The 5877-nt window shown below is 34.8% G+C and overlaps 1 long non-coding RNA gene across 1 annotated transcript; it reads right to left on the reverse strand.

The window, feature by feature from the left end:
• Positions 1-1986: 1986 nt before the first annotated feature.
• Positions 1987-4742, reverse strand: LOC116649979 (uncharacterized). Its single transcript, XR_004302959.2, has 4 exons — positions 4166-4742; positions 4041-4090; positions 2331-3985; positions 1987-2154 (listed from the first exon to the last, which is right to left on the reverse strand). It is a non-coding gene; the product is annotated as an uncharacterized lncRNA (long non-coding RNA).
• Between the last annotated feature and the right edge of the window lie 1135 nt (positions 4743-5877).

Below are 5877 nucleotides of genomic sequence, written 5' to 3' on the forward strand. Positions count from 1 at the left end.
TTTATTCCTATCTTTACCTCCCCGCTACCATCCTAGAACTATAAATCAAGTTAATAACCCAAATTTTATTGCCAAGCAATTTAAATATAAATAATAAATAATTTAAATACATTTGACTTTTTCAGTATGCATAAATATTTTATGGTACAATAAGATATACTGTAGAAAATTTCATAAAGATCGGTTAAGGAAAAACCAAAGTTATATGCAACTGCGCAATTGAATGGGGCAGCAGCTTTAAGAATTTCTGTATACATGTACACACACACATTCATGCGCGTCTGCTTGCATTCTAACAGCATGGTAATTGCGGCTTTTTTCTGTAATGTTATTTTAGTTCCTTTTTATCATAAGAACTTAATTATTGTCGTGGTTGCTGAGTAGAGGTATAGCAAGTGGTGCGGTCTGTCGCGAGTTCGAGCCCTACCGGGGAAAGTATTATTATTTTTTTTTTTTTTTGCTGGTGTGGCTGTTGAGTAGAGTCGACAGTAAGTAATGCGGTTGCAAATTCAAGCCCTGCCAAGGGAACTTTTTTTTATTAATTTATTTGGTGTTGGAATAAGAGGGTTCATGGTAATCCCTAGTCGGGAGCTCCCGGCTAGAACCTCTTACTTGTTCTAATTTTTTTTTTACTTAGGTTGACACTTGGTTTGTCAACTATTAATCAATAAATAAGTAATTGAAATTTAATGAAAGTATTTGAATTCGGTACACAAATAGTTTATAGTCGTATACAAAATTTAAAACTTTAATAATCTCAAGAAAGTTACATTGACATTATAAACACATGAAAACACTTATCTAAAAAACCCGAAATCAGTTAACCTTGACATTCACCTTTGAATCGTCTCATATTTCAAAGCATATTTACATATATGTGTACATACTTATGTATTATATGTATACTAGAGCGGCTTTTCTCAAAAATTTTCGTTGGGTCAGCTTACGAGCATCATACCGTGTAGTTTGGTTCATAAACCTGGTCATCTACATACATAATCACAGATTTTGGCCTAAACATTTTCAAAATGTTAATAAAACAATTCAGTTTAAAAATATTATCTTCCTTTCTACTGAAAATATTTTAATAATGATAGTGTCGGCTATATTTATTCTGTGCCTAAGAATGGCATCTAACCTATCTGCGGTTACGACCGTATTGCAGCAGGATTCTTTAACTTAATCCACTTCCCCCTTCGTTGGCGAACTGTAGGACAGTCTTTGGCGTTGTCTTCCTGCATAAGATTATTATTGGTTAAATTGATTTTATTTTCTGCTTACGCCAAATGTACAAGAAATGATTGCCATTTATTTCTTCCTACAATTATAATAGATTATACCATGTGTTCTCCATAGAACTATCCTAACACTAATAAAATCGTTGTTTTTAGTATATAGTAAAACCATTTCCAGCTATAAATAAGGGCATAGCTTGCCGGACATGCTATACATTTTCAGAACCAGGTTGGTGATTTTCGATCCCTATCTGTGTACCCCATGAACTAAACAATATAGCCTATTTCTATTTTTTTTTTCTTTATTACTTTTGTCTCCTTCTTTTCTTACATAGGTTTTGTCCAGCAATTATAAATAAATAAATTTGTCCCTATACAATCATGGTTTCCTTTAAAAATAATGATTAAGAATTACGTTTAGCGTATACCAATTTTGAATTATTTAATATTAGAAGCTACAGTGGAAAAAACTCAAGAAAGTGACATTGACATTATATACACATGAAAACACCTATCTAAAAATAATCCGAAATCAATTAACCTTGACATTCACCTTAGAGTCACATTTCAAAGCAGATTTACATATGTATTTGTGTACATATGTATCATATGTATACTAGAGCGGCTTTCCTCAAAAATTGTCGTTGGGTCGGCTTACGAGCATGCCGTTTGGTTCATAAACCTGGTTTTCCACATTCATAAACACAGGTTTTGGCTCAAACATTTTCAAAATATAAATAAAACAATTCAGTTTAAAAATAATATTTCCCTTTATAAGTACTAAAAATATTTTCATAAAGTTTAGAGTAAACTTATTCCTTTATCCAAGAATGGCATCTATAAAATGTGATTAAATCATTCCAATGGTGGGAGCTCAACCGTATTTGCTTTGGGATTGTCTCTTTCCTCGATCCCGAAACTATTCATATTTAACGATAAAAAACATATACATAAATTTCAAAACACACACAATAAAATGTTAATATAAATATGTTAATAATATATATGCTAATATACATGTTAATAATAACATGCTTTTTACAGAACTCAACACAGGCGCGCATTAATGTTGAGTGTATGTTTTAATGTACATACATATTTTCTTGCAATTTGCTAGCTGGCTCAAGCATGTAGCTAGTCAATAGCCTATATCAAAGTTTTCTCAAAAAATTGGTGTTTCATAACCGATCTTGTCAAGTTTAGGGACTCTTGTTATTAAAAACTATTTCGGTATCGATTTTGATCGAATGCTTGGAAGCGGGCAAATTATCGATTATCGGAAATAAATAAGTAATGCTCGGGCATAAGTAGGCCCAACGTTCCAAACTACTCTTGCCCTTAGAGGTTCTGAAATGCTTGCGGTCATACACACGGAACTATGGACAGCCAGACTGACATGGCTATTGATGCTGATTAATAGAATTAAGAATTAATACTTTGTGGGGTCAAATATGCTTCCTTTCGCCTGTTACATACATTTGCACAAATACCCATTACCCGTTTATAAAGGGTTCAGAGTTTAAAAGGCTAATAATTAGATTTGAAAATAAAATTATATTTTACTTGTGCTCCGAAATTTGTATATATTTTTGTAAATTTTGCATTTTTTTGTACTGTTGCATGGAAGTCGCTAGTAGTTATCGATACATCGGTATGCACCCTAGAGCGCCACAAATCTCACAGGGGTGGCACGGCCTAGCTTAGGATCCACTGACTTCAGCGAAAAAAAAAGTAGGAGAGCACAGGGCACCCGCCCGCCCGATTTGCTCGTAGGGTAATGAATGGAAATTTGCCCTTTATAATGTACATGCCGATCGTGCCTATGGGTAGCAAAGGCTAAATACGTCAGTGTATGGGTACGCAAATTAGGGCATAAGTGACATTGCTGCGCGATAGGGGAGTCAATTTTCAAAGGCGCTGCACGATAGTCGGCCACCCAAGACACAAATAACCGAAAAGTTTTAAAACTTTTAAAAATGATAATATATTTAACTGACAATCGAACTCAACTTAACGTGTACAGAATGCTGCCCATAAAAAATAAACTGCTAGTGTAAACTAAGTTGTGAAGAGGTACAGAAATTTAAAATTTAAACATACATGGGACACGCAACGAATGTAGAAAGCTAAGCTAACCATTAGAAGAAAAAATTCGTGTCGTGCACAAAAAATGTATTGCTCAGTCCAGCCTCAAAATTATCAGTTCAGCAAAAAAATCTTTGAAATGCATATTCCACCGAAAAAGTTTAGATTTTTCAAAAAGTGTGAAACACGTTTCGAATGATTTTTATGTAGATCCTTGGAAATGAATTTGAGGGCGAAACGTCACCAACCAAATCTATGTCCCCCAGTTCCGCCAAGAAGAAATAAATTTTTTTAAAAATGTGCAAAACACCCCTAAAATAAATTAGAACAAATTTCTTCGAAAATGAGTTTGAGGATGATCGGATAGTAAATAAGTTTCATACAACAATTTTTCGCTATTTACCCACTAGACTAGGGGAATTTCCCAAATCGCTGAAATTGAATTTATCGGACAGAACATAAAACTGCACCTCCTTCACATAAGGAGGGCTACAGGGCTTCCTAGCTCCTACGGTTTGGGCTGTGCGTTGATTACCAATCAGTCAGTCAGTTAGGACAAACAGTTTTATATATCGCTCAATTTAATATATATAACGTTCTTTTCCACGTTGTTCCCGGCGGCAATTGACCCTAGCTTTCAGTGACGTCTTTTCTTTGTTGTTGCTCTGCAAAAAAGGAAATTTAGAAATGAATATGAACTGTCAACAACCATTAGTATACCTGTTGAAGTTGAAAGAAGTTTTCGCTTGCATGAAATTATATATGTTGTTCTGTAAAAAGATAATAAAATAAGCTATAAGACCAACTGTGTACAATTATTAGATAAAAACAAGTATAGTACGCACCTGTTGAAGAGCTGAACACAAATGCCAGATTTTACCAACAATTATTACTTTTAAGAAAATACAAAGTACATACTGAAAGAGAGATATGTCCTGCTAAACTTCTATTGATGGGGAGAGGGGACATGACAGCCGACACGGACTGATGATCAGGTAGGGCGGGTACGCCGGGTCCAAAACCGGAACCCGATCATGAGAAATAAAGTGGATCAAGAGTGTTTTTTTATTGTTAATTTATGTCAGCGTCTCACCATGGTTGTTAACATTTTACTATGAGTTCCAGCTATTTAATGCTTATTGATTTTGCAGTTCGTTTTGGACAGTGTTGTGTAGGTCTGTTTTGCTTCAGATGTTATAGTTTGTTGATACCGATTGTGCGAACTGTGGGACAGGGATGGGACTACATCCAGAGAACCGATAGCCAGCCAGCACGGCCCAAAGAGAAACAAACAGTCACATAACAGTACCTAATTTAAAAGACCTTTTGTAAACAAAATGCGTTCTATTGTACTGCGTAAATTTTTAATTATTGCATTTATCAACCGCGGCAGGTCCCCACCTAATCGCCGGTAAAAATTAGAATTTTTGAATGTGTCTTCTATGGCTGACCAAGCACTTTTGGCTGTTCCTAGCAACTTCGATTTATCTTCAATGTCGTCGTTATTGACTTTCTATTTAGCCTGTTGTTGGTCCTCAAAAGCAAATTTGTTTAGACACTAATTGCGTTTCTATCTCCAAATTTGATTCCGCCATTCCTCGTGAAATATAAGCATTCACAATTGATGTTACCAATGATTAGTTCCCTATAATTTGTGATCCTAAACCCAACCGTTCCATGTCACAAAAATTAATGCGTCCTTAAAAAAATTTCCATTTTAAGAAGGCCAGAGGCCTTTCAAAATCTTTTTATAGCTGACTAGAATATTGTCGCTTTATCCGAAATATGGTTAAATTCATCAAACTTGTTTATTAGCAGCTTATTCAGTTTTTTTAAAACATTTGCTTGTGGAGTATTGCCATTAAGACTTTCTCCAACTCATAATATTTCTGTGTTATTACACCTACTGATGCAGTTAAAGTTACTCTCCCATTATACGATATATATACATTTATTTGGTATTCAAGTTTGCTTAAAACCTGTTAAAGAAGTGTTTACACATGTCCGGTATTTATCTTGCAATTTTAATTAACCGAACATGCTGTGACCATTACCAGGAAAAATAGCACAACTTTTCAGATTACAAGCTAAGCCTTTCGTTGTTTAAAGAAGAATTTCATGTGTTCGATATAGCTTTCGCATTGTAAGATTGAGTTATGTTCGAGTATTGACTTGGCTAAATACTTCATGGCCAATGATAAACAAGTAAGAGGTTCTAGTCAGCAGCTCTCGACCAGGGATTACCCTGAACCATCTTAATCCAACACCTAATATATTAAAACAAGTAACAAGATACCCTGAACCCCCTTCCATCAACATCAAATGCATATATATATTTTATTTTAGAAGTTATATGTCAAGTTTGGTGACTCTAGCTCTTATTATTTACCAAAATTGCCAAAAAAAACAACATATATATTCTTGATCAGCACCAATAGCCGAGTCGATCTAGCCATGTCCGTCTGTATGTCCGTCCGTCTGTCCGTATGTATGAATGCAAGGATCTCAGAACCTATAAGAGCTAGAGATGTAGGTTCTCCTAGTTCCCGCGCAGATC

The sequence above is a fragment of the Drosophila virilis genome, unplaced genomic scaffold (genome assembly GCF_030788295.1).
Source record: "Drosophila virilis strain 15010-1051.87 unplaced genomic scaffold, Dvir_AGI_RSII-ME tig00001590, whole genome shotgun sequence".
NCBI lineage: Eukaryota > Metazoa > Arthropoda > Insecta > Diptera > Drosophilidae > Drosophila > Drosophila virilis.